Source organism: Macaca thibetana, chromosome 1, assembly GCF_024542745.1.
Source record: "Macaca thibetana thibetana isolate TM-01 chromosome 1, ASM2454274v1, whole genome shotgun sequence".
Taxonomy (NCBI): domain Eukaryota; kingdom Metazoa; phylum Chordata; class Mammalia; order Primates; family Cercopithecidae; genus Macaca; species Macaca thibetana.
Window position 1 is genome coordinate 140,704,893 of NC_065578.1, and position 16,249 is coordinate 140,721,141.

The 16,249-nt window shown below is 41.0% G+C and overlaps 1 protein-coding gene across 1 annotated transcript in view; it reads right to left on the minus strand.

The window, feature by feature from the left end:
• Window positions 1–16,249, minus strand: part of MIA3 (MIA SH3 domain ER export factor 3) — a 935,339-nt gene that overhangs the window by 368,092 nt on the left and 550,998 nt on the right. The gene's annotated exons all lie outside the window — the stretch shown is intronic.

Sequence of the window (16,249 nt, forward strand, 5' to 3'; positions counted from 1 at the left end):
AAGTATTACAAAAAGGGAAAGAACAAAAAAGGAGATACAAACGCATTATGTAATAGCTTTTATTAAAATGTGGACAGGTTAAATTATTTTTATTTTTTTATTTTAGGTTTGAGGATACATGTGCAGGTTTGTTATATAGGTAAACTTGTGTCATGGGGGTTTGTTGTACAGATTATTTTGTCAGCGAGGTACTAAGCTTAGTATCCAGTAGTTATTGTTTCTGCTCCTCTGTCTTCTCCCACCCTCTGTCTTCAAGTAGGCTCCAGTTGCTTTCTTTGTGTCCTTGAGTTCTCTTCATTTAGCTCTCATTTATAAGTGAGAACATGAGGTATTTGATTTTCTGTTCCTGCATTAGTTTGTAAGGATAATGGCCTCTAGCTTCATCTATGTTCCCACAAAAGACATGATCTCATTCTTTTTTATGGCTGCATAGTATTCCATGGTGTATGTGTACCACATTTTCTTTATCCAATCTGTCATTGATGGGCATTTAGGTTGATTCCATGTGTCTGCTATTTTGAATAGTGCTGGAATTTCATTGCATACATGTGTCTTTATAATAGAACAATTTATATTCCTTTGGGTATGTACCTAGTAATGGGATTTCTGGGTTGAATGTTATTTCTGTCTTTAGATCTTTGAGGAATGGCCACACTGTTTTCTACAATGGTTGAACTAATTTACACTCCCACTAACAGTGTATATGTGTTCCCTTTTCTGCACAACTTCATTAGCATCTGTTTTTTGTTTTTTGTTTTTGATTTTTTAATATTAGCCACTCTGACTGGTGTGAGATGGTATTTCATTGTGGGTTTTGATTTGCATTTCTCTAATGATCACTGATGTTGAGCTTCTTTTCATATGTTTGTTGGCTGCATGTATATCTTCTTTAGAAAAGTGTCTGTTCATGTCCTTTGCCCACTTTCTAATAGGGTTGTTTATTTTTTTCTTGTAAATTTGTTGAAGTTGACAGGACAAATTAAAAAGTTTCATGCAAATTTATAGTTAGGCTTTAGAAATTCACTAAAGAATGTTGCTCTTGTACTAACAACAACAAAAAAAGCTGAATTCATCTCAAAATAATCCTTGAAAAAAATGCATCAGAGAATTGAAGATGCAAAGAAATCTAATTGAACTAAAGTCCAGAAAGGAATAAGCCCTTCTTGGGAGAGAAGAGACCCATGCTACTTTCATCCTTAGCAGTGCAGCTGGAGGAGTACTTAACCCTGCCAGAGAGGGAGAAACAAGCCATACTTCTAAAAACAGCACACAAACAGATGAACAGAATAGAATCCCTGGGAGCCTGTATTAATTTCCTAGGGCTGCCTTAACAAATTACCACAAACTTGCTAGCTTAACACAACAACAATTTATTCTCTCACAGTTCTGGAAGCCAGAAGTTTGAGATCAAGGAGTCAACAGGGCCATGTTCCCTTCACAGTCTCAAAGGAAGATTCCTCCCTTGCCTCTTCCTAGCTCTGGTGGCTCCCCACAGTCTTCGGTATTTCTTGGCTTATGGCTGCATCACTCCAGTCTGTGTCCACCTTTGTGCTATCTTCTTCTCCATGTCTAAGTATTATCATTTTCTATCTCTTATAATAATGACACTTGTCATTGGATTTAGGGCCCATCCTAATCCAATATAATCTCATTTTGGTCCTTATCTTAATTATATCTGTAAAGACCCTATTTCCACATAAGGTTACATTCTGAGGTCCTGGGTGAACATGAATTTTGGGAGGACACTGTTAAACATACTTCAGAGCTCCAGGCACAGAATGAGTTCACAGAGCCACAAAGGAGCCCAGCACAGCAGATATCACTGGCAAGAGAAGATCAGAACTACAAGGTTACAATGACAACAGTGAGTGTTTGACATCCTGCTCTACTTCCAACCTTGAGAAAGGATCAGTGTGTCAGTTGGATCTCCAGACTTCCTCAGAGTCCCTGTTGTCTGGGAAAGGGGATTCATTCTGATCTCTGGACAGCCAGATTGGTATTATCCAAATGAACAGATTCCTGCCAATCCTGACTTCTCATAATTGACTTCTCTTATATTGTATTCACAGAGCTGGCCCTTGAATTACAATCAAAGCCACAACTAATTCCCCCCGCCTCCTTAGGCTTAAGCACCAATGTGCTCATTCCAGTTGATCTCATTCAGTAATAGTTCTTTATTGAATGCCTACTGTGTATTAGACAATTTTCTAGATGTTGGGAATATAATAATAAATAAGTCAGATCCCATAGGGCTTACAGTCTAGAAAGGAAATGGATAATATATAATGAAAGAAACAGGAGGTTGCATATTGTGATAGTTGCTATCAGGGCACTCATCATATTGGAGGTGCCATGAATCATACATGGTGGTTCTGAGTGCAATACAGGAACTAAAAGGGTGTTATCACTTGGAAATGCTTTCAGCTGTTTTGACCCGAGTACTCAAAAACCAGTGGCTTAAGAATGAGGACATTTAATAATCTTAAATAGTAAGTCTAGAGTTTGGCAATTTAGGGTGGAAACAGCAGTTCAGCCAAATTCTTAAAGATCCAGTCTCTTTTTGTATGTGTCCTTTCTGCCTTAACTTTGGTTTTTCTTCTGTTGGTTGAAGCTGTCTGTTGTAGCTTCAGCCATTACATCCATGTTCATGAGGGGAGAAACGAGAAGCCACTGTCAGCTGTATCTGTCTATTCCTTCAAGAATACCCAAAATGTTTCCAAAACTGCATCCTCTTTGCATCAAAGTGGCTAGAACTGGAGCCTGTGGTCACCCATCAGAAGGCTCAGAAACTGAGGAATGGGATGGCTGTGTTTGGCTTAAACCAACTGCAATCCGGGGATGTGTCCACCGCTGTTCCAAGACTGAGGTTCTGTTAGTGAGGAAGATGGGGAAATGGATAATGGTTTGATGGAGAACTTTGCCACTTAGGGTATAAGTTGAAAAATAACTGTTGGTGGGAAGTGGCGATGATTGATGAGTGCGGTCAGGCTGGAAATAAGAACGAGTTAGATTCAGTTTAAGAAGACTCTTACTGGACCAGCAATGAGTTAAGCCATGAATACCAAGAACACAAGTGAGTGGATGGGCTCCCCATCATCTTCTGCCTTTGTCACTGAGACCTGGTCAATGCAGTCTGCTTGGACTGAGATATCTGCCGGGTCTGAGGATCCCAGCGCTGTGAGCTCTTTGCTATTGATATCAGTAGCTGGTGGAAAGACCATATTAGTGCTTGGTCATTCACCTGCAAAAAGCAGTTTTTGCTGTGGTACAGAGTGGTTTGTTTTGGCAGTCCACATTTTGAAATTTACTAACAATAGAGAAAATAAGTGCCCTTAAGCAAAGCCTATGAATATGCACAGATACAAAGCATATATACAAAGAATATTCTGCGAATATATTCTGGAAGGTGAGGGTGGAGATGAGGCAGACAAAATCGAAGAAAGGTTTTATACATAGAGATGTTCATCCAAGTGTTTAGCACAGACAAAAGGCCTGAAAGTACAGCTCCCATTGACTATCTGACTTTGATTCCCTCTTTATTCCCAGAACTTCTTTCTTTCAAAGTTAACCTTGAATTTAAGTATTTGTTATATTTTATTGAGCATTTAACAAGATTTTTGAGAGAGGATTCTTTTTTAAAAAATCAGTTCAGTGTGCTCTCTCATTAGAAGCCCCCAGAAGATATTTTGACACAGGAAAAGGGAGAATATTAAGGTAAGGGAGAAAGTGCATTAGTGGGTGCTCTCACTCAACAGAAAAGCCTCTAGAAAGATACAGAGCATTGAGTGGACAGATTGTTTTATGGATTGCTATTCACTTCTCTAGCCCCTTCTCTTCTTTCCTTTTCTGTAGGGATTGAGAGGGTCCAATTCACTTCCATTTTATTTATTTTTACTTAATTTATTATTATTTTTAAAGAGATGAGGTCTTGCTATGTTGCCCAGGCTGTTCTCGAGTCCTGGCCTCTAGTTATCCTCCTGCCTCAGCATCCCCACCTCCCAGTAGCTGGGATTACAGGTGCGAGGCACCCTGCCTGGCTACTTACATTTTTAAAGGCTTTTGGTATGTTAAAACACAAAAGTCTGAAGTTTTTGTAGTACATTTTAGAGGTTTACATTGAAAAAATTCATACTGTGGCTCAGGTCTGTAATCCCAGCACTTTGGGAGGCCGAGGCGGGTGGATCACGAGGTCCGGAGATCGAGACCATCCTGGCTAACACGGTGAAACCCCATCTCTGCTAAAAATACAAAAAATTAGCCGGCCGTGGTGGCGGGCGCCTGTAGTCCCAGCTACTCGGGAGGCTGAGGCAGGAGAATGGCGTGAACCTGGGAGGCGGAGCTGGCAGTGAGCGGAGATCGTGCCCATGCCACTGCACTCCAGCCTGGGTGACAGAGCAAGACTCCATCTCAAAAAAAAAAAAAAAAAAAAAAAAAAAAAAAAAAAGAAAAAAGAAAAAATTCATGCTGTAAAGCATGAAGACACAAGATAGTTTTTCTGTTCAGAGCTTAATTGCAATTCATAGCATGTTAGAGGTGTGCATTGTGGTGATTGCATGTAAGTGTAAGTCTGGGTGATAAGTTTCTTCTTTCAATCATTCAGTGTATCTCTGGGACTGATGTATAACTTCATTTGGAGTTAACTTCACCAGTCTAAATTTGAATCCTTTTGTGAATGTGAGAACTAGTCCAAAGAGCTCTTCTGGTTCCCTGCTCCTTGTCAAAGGTAAAGATTAAGAGTTTGAACTGAGAAGATGTGTTGGAACATGTTTATTGAATGAATGAATGAATGAATGAATGAATGAATGAATGCCTTGTGTGGTGCAGATCAACAAAAAAAAGCACTCACAGGAGGTGGAAGTCAGGCAGTGCTATGATGTGTTTTCATTTTACTGCTGGTTTATACATTTTTGAGGGGCAACTGTTTCCTAGATTTTCATGATATTTTCGATCTGATGAGGTTGTGAAATAATCTCTCAAGTCTGCTTTCTCCCCAGCAGTGCAGAGCCTGCCAAGGTGTTACTACACAGCAAGCCCCTTTGGATTAAATGAGTCCCATCTGATTCAGGGATGAGTGCTAAATGCTTGTTGATAGCAGATCACAGGGAAAGGGCACAATTCCAGCTCAGTGGCAGCAGCTGAGGAGATGTCCTGCCACGGGTGGTGGTGACAAAGGAGCAGATGGCTTGGAGTGAAAAGAGAACAAGATGTGTACCCAGTGCGGTGTAAATTAGTTACAATTTCTGCATAAAGCTCCATCAGGTTACTATGTACAGTGTTCTGTGTGCGTAGCCAGCAGCGTTCAGGCTATGTTCATATTCTTATGGTTTAATATCCAATTTTAATGCTCTCTGGAAAGTGGAAGCTTAGATTTACCTTTTTCAAGCTGCAATTAACAGTTTTGCAGAGTTCATTACTATTTTTGGGGGAAGGAAATTTATTATTGAGGAATTGGGGCCTGGATGGAACAGCACTGGGAGGCTCTCTTGGGTCTCATTCTATTGTGCTGTTTGTTGTGGAGAGCTCAGTTACATATTCAAATCTGAGTGCCTCTTTTTTTTTTTTTTTTCTCCCAGACAGCTTTCTCAACCAAACACTGGTGCAGAAGAGAAGAATCCCCTTTATGCAAAGCAGAATTGAGCAATTAAATATATTGATGAAGAATGCAAGTGTCAGTATGCGTCCCTTGGTATCCTAGAGAGAGAGTCCTGTCAAGTGTAGATGGAATAATTATTTGGAATAATTCATCAGTTAGACAGTGTTACTTAACAAAATACTGGGGTCTATTTCTATGAAACAAGCTCTACACATCTACTTATTCTTGAAATGGGAATTGACTGTAACAGGGAAAATGTATGTAAAGTCTGACCACATAAAATAACCTTATTTTCTTATTTCCCCAAGAAGTGGGAATGTGCTGTGATTCCTTCCTTGTTGGTAGATAAATTGAAAAATGTTCCACCTCTCTTTAATTCAGCTCTATTAACTATGAGTAATAGCCCCTGGCTTCATTATAGTTGTATTAAACGTGATGTCTTCTGCATAGCTTCTGCACAGATTGGACTATGCTTCCCTGTTTTCTCTCATCTTGACATACCCTGTCCTGGAGAATTCGTAAAATCATATAAGGGGTTATAGAAGAGCATCAGCTCAGGGCCTAATAAGGAGATTTCTCCCACAGATGTGAGTAATCAGGAATGCCTCACTAACTGTGGAGTCCAGGGTTAAAAGTGCTATGATGGTCTTATTAGAAGTCATGAGGCATGGGCAGGGGGATTTGCCTAGAAATGAGTCTACTGGAAGTTTCTTGTAATTCTCATCTCTGATTGAAATCCTTAATTGATTCAAGAGCTCTGGTGCTAAAAACCCTGATTCATTTTTTATTCTGATGAGGGAAACATGTTCTCTAGAGCTGTGCACATGTGGAGAAAGGAATGGGGAGTCTTTGCCAATTGACAGCAGGTGGTGTGAGGTGGTGAAGAATGGCAAGCCAGGAATGACACCTACCTGGGTCGGTCCTTACCTCACCATTGTGGCAGGAACACGCCTTTACCTCAGTTTCTACTTCTGTAATGTGGGGATAATAATATCTATCTCAAAGGGCTGTTGGGGCATCAGATGAGGGCCAGGAACATTGTGGAAGCTTATTAAGCCTTCCTTTAAAAAAAGTCTCTTCTTGATCCTGCTTACCTCCTTGAAAATTCTAAACATATAATTTTAATCCAATTTAATGCCTTAATATACTGCAAGTATAGGCCAAACACAGGGGATTACTTAAAATTCCCCTTTATAAATTGGCAGATTACCAAAATCGAGTTTTACCTCAAAAGGGGGTTGGCCCCAAACTCATTTAGAAATTCTTCTTGTTCCATCCATCCTGTCTATATTCTTCCCTGCTCTTCCTATCCTTCCCCATTTCATCTGGTCAAGAGAACACTTAGCAAGGGAAAGAATCAGTAGGGAATAGGGTGGAGAGGCAGAAACCATTCTGCTGGAGAGCTGTGTTATTCTCCTTGGGTCCTGTAATAGTTAAGTTTATGTGTTGACTTGACTGGGCCTTGGAGTGCTCAGATATTTGGTCAAAAATTATTCTGAGTGTGTTGTGAGGGTGTTTCTGGATGAGAATAGCATTTGAGTCAGTAGACTCAGCAAAGCAGATTGCCTTCCCAATGTGGGTGGGCCTCATCCAATCCATGGAAGACCTGAATAGAACAAAAAGGCTGAGTAAGAGAGAATTCTTTCTCTCTGCCTGACTCTCTTCGAGCTGGAACATTGCTCTTTTCCTGCGTTCAGATTCACACTCAGATGAAGACTTACATTACTGGTTTTCCTAGTTGTCAGGCCTTCCAACTTGGGCTGGAAATACCATTGACTCTCTTGGGTCTCCAGCTTGTCAGCTGCAGATCTTGGGACTTCTCAGCCTGCAGAATCATGTGAGTCAGTTCGTTATAATTGTTGTATCTATATGTTTATATATACATAGATATAGATACCTATCTATATAGATGTATTTGGATTATGTATATAATGTGTATGTCTATGTCTATAGACATGTCTGTATTGGTCTGGATTTTTTAGAGAAACAGGACTGAAATATATATCTGTATGTAGAGCTATCTATATATCTAAACCATATTGGTTCTGTTTTTCTGGAGAATCCAGGCTAATACAGATTTTGATACAAAGAAGTGGGGTGCTGGTATAACAAATACCTAAACGTGTAGAAGTGGTTTTGGAACTAGTTAATAGGTAGAGGCTGCAAGAGTTTTGAGTTGTGTGCTAGAAAAATAGATGTTAAAAGTGATTCTGATTAGGGCTTACATGGAAATTAGGAACATGATATTGAAAACTGGAGGAAAGATGATCCTTTTTATAAAGTGGCAAATAATTTGGCCGAACTGTGTGGAAGGTAGAATTTGTGAGCAAAATGTGGGCTGAAGAGATTTCTAAGCAAAGTGTTGAAAAAGTGGTTTGGTTCCTTCTAAATGCATATAGAAAAATACAAGAGGAAAGAGATGAAATGAAGAAGAAATTCTTAATCTAAAGGAAGCAGAATTCAAAGATTTGGAAAATTCTCAGTTTATCCACATTGCAAAAAATGGAAAAGCTTGTTTTGAAGAGAACATTAAAGATGTGGCTGAACAATCATTTGATAAAGACATCATGGGTATGACTTTTGACTTAGCCATTTTAACAGAATCCAAGCATCGAGATGAGATTATACCAACAAAAACCCTGCCAGTTTGAGCTAAAGAGAATGCAAAAAAATGAGACTAAATTAGGGAAGGCAGTTGTACTTCTTTGATTTAACAGGACCAGACCATAGAGCCATTTAGCTGTAAACATGCACTATTCTTCAAGAAAACATGCATTATTCTTCAAGAAGGCAATTCAGAGATTACCAGTGGTACCACTTGGTTTGAACAGGCTAGATGGCCTCTGACCAATGCTGTGGGAATGGGACCACTCTGCAAAATCTTGTGAGAGGGGCCACATGGAGCCTTGAGGGTGCAACCCTGTACCTAACAGAGCTTCAGAAGTGGGATTGTCACCCTGGTGGTCCATGAGGCAGAGCCTGAAACCAAAGAGGATTAATCTGGAGCATTAAGATCTGGTGGAATTTGCCTTGCTAAATTTCAGACTTCCTTGGGACCCATTGCTCCTTCCTTCTTTCTTATTTCTCCCTTTTGGAATGGGAATGTTCATCCTGTACCTGTCCCATTTTCATAGTTTGGAAACATGTAAACTTGTCTGATTTCAAATGTTTGCAGAAGGGGAGGAATTTTGTCTCAGAATGAATCATAGCAACATATGCATCTCACCCATATTTGATTTTGCTGATATGAGTATTTGGACTTTGGTCTTTAGAGTTCATGCTAGAATGAGTTAAGATTCTGGGGACTGTTGGATGGAAGGAATGTATTTTACATGTGAGAAGGACATAAATTTAAGGGGGCCGGAGTGGAATGACTGAATTGTATCCTCCCCAAAATTCATATGTTGAAGCACTAACCCCCAAGTGATGGTGTTTAGCAATGGGGCCTTTGGGATGACATTAAGTTTAGATGAGGTCATATGGTGGGGACCTCATGATGGGGTGGGTGGCTTTATAAGAACAGGAAGAGAGAGATTGCTGTCTCCCTGCCATGTGAGTGAGATGGAGGCCATCTGCAAAGCAGTAAGAGTGCCTTGTGATGCATGCCTGTAGTCCCAGCTACTTGGGAGGCTGAGACAGGATAATTGCTTGAACCTGTGAGGCAGAGGTTGCAGTGAGCAGAGATCACACCACTGTACTCCAGCCTGGGCAACAGAGCAAGACTCTATCTCAAAAAAAAAAAAAAAAAAAAAAAATAGAGTGCCTTCATCAGAACCCAACCATGCTGGCATCCTGATTCTGGACTTCCAGCCTGTGAGAAATAGATTTCTGTTGTTTAAGCCACCCAATGTATGGTATTTTGTAATAGAAGTCTACTTTGACTGATACAGATCTGCTGTTTTTTTCCTCCAGCAGGCCATCTCTTTAATGTGATATTTGGCCATGGTGTTTGTGTGTATGTGCATATAGACAATGTTAATTACTGCGAAGTCCACTGATTTCAAGCAATTCTCAGCAAATGAGTGCATTAGATATGCATTGATCATCACTTGGGGCCTGTCATATTTATTACATCAACCACTGTTTAAGAGCATCTGATTCCCTAAATTACCATGGGCTGAGAATCTCCTTGTCAGGTAGTTTGGAATTATGGAATAACAGCAAAATATCTTATGAAACTGTAGTTTCAGAAACAGAGGAATGGGCTCGAAACTATGAGAAAAGGAACAACTAAAAGATACTGACCATGGAAAGGAGTAGAACTCTCTTTCTCCCCTCCTTCTCCTTCTCTATCACTGTCACCATGAAATAAAAGTGTATATGAGCTTCATTTCTCCCTTTTCTCACATTCTCTTTTTTCTTTTTTTTTCCTTCACATAGCTCCTTGCTCTGGAGTCCAGCAGTCTGGCTGCTTCTCTGCAGCTGCAGTTTCTTCATGGCTCTGCATGTTCTCTGATGGTCTATTCATGGCCCTTGTTATGGGTTGAGGTGTATACCCCCAGAATTCATATGTAGCAGCTCTAACCTTCAGTAGCTCAGAATGTGACCTTATTTAGAAATAGAGTCATTTCAGATGTAATTAGTTAAGTTAGGATGAGGTCATACTGGTGTAGGGTGGGCCCCTGACTTCATGTGACCAAGGCTTAGGACAATACAATGAGAATAATGATAGGACCTACCTCCTAGAACATTTGGGAAGATGCAAAGAATTTGGTATTTATTTATGTCAATTATTATTCTGTAGTGCTAGACCATTCAAAACCATGTTGCTTCACCTCTGGACAAGACTTGGTTAATTTCCCTTGCAGAGGATTTCAACATACACAGGTTTAGAAAAGTAAAACCCCATCTTACACATCACCTGGCCAGATCCTCCAAATAGCAATTGTGGTGTATTAGTCTGTTTTCACGCTGCTGATAAAGGCATACCCAAGACTGGACAATTCACAAAAAAGAGGTTTAATGGACTTACAGCTCCATATGACTGGGGAGGCCTCACAATCATGGCAAAAGGTAAGGAGGAGCAAGTCACATCTTATGTGGATGGTGGCAGGCAAAGAGAGAGAGCTTGTGCAGGGAAACTCCTCTTTATAAAACCGTCAGATCTCATAAGACTTATTCACCATCACAAGAACAGCACAGGAAAGACCTGCTCCAATGATTTGGTTGTCTCCCACTGAATCCCTTCCACAACACATGGGAATTCAAGATGAGATGTGGGTGTGGACACAACCAAACCATTTCCTGTGATATGCTAATAAATCCTTACTATGAGCTCACAGTTATTAAATGAACAAATCCATAGATTAAGAACAGAAGTGTTAATGAATTTTTAAAGTCTGCTAATTTGTTGAACGTTTAGGGCCATTAACAAGTGCATGAATTTTCTTGAGAACATACGATTACCTTGTCTTCTTATTACAGACAGCTGACACCATAGCATGTTGTTTACAAAAGCAAGATTGTAGAAGAGATTATAGCTGCTGGTTTTGACTGGTGATAACTTAGTTAGGGACTCCTAATAGGACTTAAAATACCCTCCCGCCGTTTTGTATGTACACTGTAATATACTGGAGTATATTCGAAGAAGCTTTAAATTGATGACCATTTTTCTGAGAGTGCAGCAATTGCAACTTATTTTCTTCCTTCTTAGCAGGACTCTGATATCCAGGTCTGCAGATGCTGCAGGATTTTGCTTAATAAAAGTATTGATTCTTCTGGGCATAGTTGGAGATGAAGGAGTAGTTTCTGGAAGAACTTGCTTTGGAAGAGAAACAGGCCTTGTGGCAGCAAAGGAAACATTATTAAAGAGGACAGTAGGTATGTGTGCACGTGTGTGTGTGTGTGCATGTGTTGGGTGTGTGTGTGTTGGTTTAAGTTTCCACATTAGGAAAATGACAGTAAAGTTACACAGTGGGGATAGGCAACCTTTTGAGAAAGGCAACTATGCTCCAGCCTCAGGACTGAGCCTTTTGCAGAGCCAGTAAAGGCTGTACTTGGGCTTTGTCACTCTTTTTTACATTCTTTATGCCTGTATTCTGTGAGGATACTTTATTCCCCTTTCTTCTCTCTCCCTCCAACCTTTTCTTCTGTACCCCAACTGTGTTGTAGAGCCAAAGGACCTTAGGTTTTGCTTTCTCTTCTCTCCGAAAGGTGCTCACTGTTAGTGTGAATTTTGAGTCAGCCAGTGTGCTTCCTCTCCCAGGAGTAATTATTTACTGAAGCATTGTCTCTGATGGTCTACTCAGGGCTCCTGTTATGGGTTGAATTGTGTCATCTCAAAATGTATGTTGTAGTCCTAACCTGTAACAACTCAGAATGTGACCTTATTTGGAAATAAGGTCATTGCAGATATAATTAGTTAGTTATAATAAGGTCATAGTGGGGTAGGGTGGATTCCTAATCCAACACGAATTTGCTTTTATAAAAGGGGAAAATTTTATAAGAAGAACAGCACTATGTCAATATCAAGGTAGAGATCGGTGTGATGCATCTAAAATCCAAGGAATGGCAAAGATTGTAGGCAGACCACCAGAAGCTAAGAGAGAGGCATGGAGCAGACTCTCCCTCACAATCCTTAGATGGAATCAGTCCTGCTGACACCTTGATCTTGGACTTTTAGCCTCTAGAACTGTGAGACAATTAAGCTCTGCTGTTCTAAGCTTCCCAGTTTGTGGTGCTTTACTATGGCAGCCCTAGTAAACTAATACAGGTACTATTTTCTTTTAAAACCAAGCCATCTCTGGCAGCAGTGAGGTGGTGGCAGAGTTATCCAGAGAGGAGGGGCAGAGTCCCCATTTGAGAGCAGACCAGGTAGGCTTAGCATATACTTAGATGCAATTTAGAGGCATCTAAAGCTCAGCTCCAGCTTGGCTAACACCATTTCACACTTTTCTTTAAACCAGCTGGAGATTCTTCACCTGTCTTTGCCTGTCCCTGAGTGACAGGATGATCAAGGGCCAGAGGATCATTAAATAGTCATTGCTTTTAGCACTATGCAATGTTATTTCCTGCATGACCTCTTGAAAGGGCACAGATGGGAGGCTGTCTTGTTGATTCCTGGTCTGCAACAGGCAATTTATATTCATAATATTCTTTTAAAAAGCACATACTTCGTGGATCCCAGTGCAAAATAAAAATGTGGGGCTGGATGGGATGGCAAAGTCAGTCTCCCCTTCCTACATGCTGGCTGTTCTATTCTAACCCCTGCTTGGATGTACTTGGTACCTAGACTGAGGTGGATGATACATCCCTCCCCACTGGTCACCCACCAAACACATAGTGGTACTGTCAGCCTGGTGCAGGATGGATGCTGTCTTGTCCTGTCCCAAGATGCCATGGGGTGAGTGTCTAACCCTGATCCTCTCGCTCCTTGAGGCAAAGAATGACAGCAGAATGCAGTCGTCTTCTGTTGATGCAATTTGGTCTTAGGAATGAGGAGGTCAGACTGGGCCAGGACACCAGGGGTTAGGGAGTGGACTGCTGAGAGCCTGTCTGAAAAGGCAAGCAGGTAGGGAGGTGGTGGCACGTAGGAGCGTATGTGAGTCAAAGCTCCAAGCCTGCAGCTCCATGGTCTCATTAGACTTCATTTACTAACCACAAATTCAAAGACAAAATTATTAAGAATTTCAAGATGGCAACTGCAGAGCATTGAACTTCAACAGCATGGCCCTTCTGAGGGTGTGTGGCTGCGCAGGTCACTGGCCCATGAAAGCGGTCCTATTATAGAGGCTACATTGTAGAACTACTTAGAAACAAAAATAAATATTATGATGCCATGTGTATCATCATGAGTGCCATAGCTTGAGAATAAATTTTGTGGCCAGAAAAAACAATGAGGAAATTCACGGGTGACCTCTGTCCTTGAAGGTTGATTTCAAGCCTAGATTCATAGAAGGCTTTGTCTTGGAGGACTAGGAAGATCATCTGATACAATTCTCTCCTTGAACAGGTGAAAAGATGAAAACTTGCAAAGAGGCTCAAGGTCACACAGCTAATTATGATTAGGTCTAGGGTAAGAAACAATGTTATTTTGCTCATAAATTGAGGTAAGAAGGGCCTGGGAAAACTTTTAAGGATGATGAATATGTTTATTATCTTGATTATAGAGATTGTTCATGGTGTTTATATTTATTAAAACTTCTCAAATTGTATAATTAAAATATTTGCAGTTTGTTCTTTGCCAATTACACCTCAGTGGAGCTGCTTAAAAATATCGAAGGCAAGAATCAAATAAAAAACTTGATTTAAGAATAAGGTAAATAGCAGCTGAAGTTTTTCTGGAATATAGGCAAACAGAAGTGAGCAGTTTTTTGGACGAGCAAACTGCCATTAGTAGCATGTATAGGGTTTACAAAGTGCTTTTGTTAATACTGTCTTACAGTTTTAACTGTAAGACAAAGTGCTTTTGTTAATCCTGTCTCCTAAGGTTCTTCAGGGAACTTTAATATTGAGAAATGTCATGGAAATGCAGAGTCACTGAAGACCTCCTGAGCAAAGTAGGAAGCTTGGGAATCCTGGAATAGTGAAGACAGAAGAACCCTTAGGGATTATTCAACTGCTAGAGGAATTCTTAAAATTAACCTCCTTTCTGAAGGGAAGATTGGGGATGTAAAAGATTAACCTTTATTTGACTTCTTTTGATGGGAGGAGTGTTTCTGCCACTTTTATCTGCAGGAACAGGGCTCTCCACCAGCCTGTAGGCTTGGCCTGCCTCCCGTCCACCCTGTGGAGGAGCGCCTGCTTCAGAGGAGGAGGCTGGGCAAGTTCTTCTTCTGACTTTTAACAGGCAGTTATGCTTCAGAATAATTTGGTCTGTTATCTTTCTTCAGAGAATACATGACAAAAATGAGTCAGCAGGGAGGCAGGTTAGAGCAGTCTAAAGAAAAACAATAGATGCTGTGAAGATGAAAAAGAAAAAGTTTAGATTTCCAACGTTAGGATGAAGTTCAAGACTCATGCTTCCTCAGGGACTGCGCGCCCTGGGACAGGCTAGGGAGATCCCTGGGCTCTTTGCCCCTCAGTCAGTTTTCTCACCGGGAGGCAGCAAGGCCTCATCTCTTTGAATTCCTGTCATTCATGCTGGAAGTGTTTTCTTTGCTTGAACTGGGATGGGCAGCTCACCAGGAGGTGAGCATTTCAGGAAGAGGAAGGCACTGCAGTTCTTCAGAGAGAGCTTGTGACAGTTGGAACCGAAGACTGGACTGCGTTCCTCCTCCACATGCTGAGTTTGCATTTAAAGGAGGGAGAGAGCTCTCTTAATTTGTGATTATTTTTCCTGGTTGCCTTGAAATTGAGCTGAGTGTTCCCCAGTGTTGTCATTTTTGTTTCACTGGGTGAACTGCTTTTAGAGAGCCCTGCTCTGAGATGGGGGATGTGTGAGCCCAGAGTCTTCTCTGCGGGACTAAGTTCCCGCTGCCTCTCCTTCAGACCCACCTTGGCTGGCAGGTGGACCACTGGGGAAACACCCCTTGCTCTTGCGGGGAAGGGTGGAGTGGGGTGGGGAGAAGCCAGTCCCAGGAGGATGGAGAGCAGTGAGGGCTGTCCTTGCTGCTCAGTGTCTGGGTGGCCTGGGTACTTTCTGAGGATCCAGGAAGGCCCATGGAAGAAGCAGGCCATGCAGAATCTGTCCGAATGTCTTATGGCTCCTGTGGTTAGGTCAGGCTTTTATATCTTGGATTTTTTTTTCTTGAAAACACCGTGTGCATAAAAGAGAAAGTCACACACACACACACACACACCCCAACTTTGGCTGTAAATGGAAAGGACCTACTTCTTTTTCAGTGCTGCTTTTATTTTCATGGTTAATTATTTATTCATAAATCTTGCCTGAGAGATTTTATTTTGGCTCCCAAGCGATAAAAGCTCAAGGTCGCAGGGGAAGTGTTTTCAAATGCTAAGTGATCCTCCTCCAACCTAACGTTGTAAAATTTTTATTTCAGGAGGAGCGTTGCTCACAGGAGGGGTGATGACTTAATTTTAGCTCCCAGATGAAATACTGACTTCGCTGCTGATGAGGGATGGAAGACAGCACAGATCAGCGTAATGAGGGCCGTGGCGGAGCTGCCTTCACCCTGACTTGGCAACCCATTCATTGTGGCATGACCTTTATAAAATGATGATGATGTCGGGGGAAAGGAGGGAAAGTTTCAAGGATGCTAGGCTGCTGGTGATTTCTGCTTCCACTGGCAGCAAACAAAAAAATACATTGAGGAAAGATCTGATTTTTCTTGTGCCATTTGAAAGCTGTACATACTTATGTCCAAAAGGAAGTTTGCTTTCACATCCACTAATAACAATGGCCTTCAAAAATGCGACATTTTTTTCTCATTGTGCCACTGTGAGCTATGGTCACCCAAAAAGGGTGAAAATCATTCATATGAGATAAAGGGTTAATAGCTGAGATTTTAATCCTCTCTAAAAATTAGTTTTAACTTGTTGACTTCTTAAGGTTTAAATGTTATTTTTTAGTAGTTACACGTGAAATAATATTCAGAAAGCATCCAAAAGTGAGTTCTTTTCCTCCAACACTGTCTTCCTATCCTTCAGTCCCCGTCTCCAGAGGCAGCCACCTAAGAAATTTGTTGATATTCTTCCATAAATAGTCTACATTTATAACACTTGCATATATATAAACCTTTAAAAATTAACTAACAA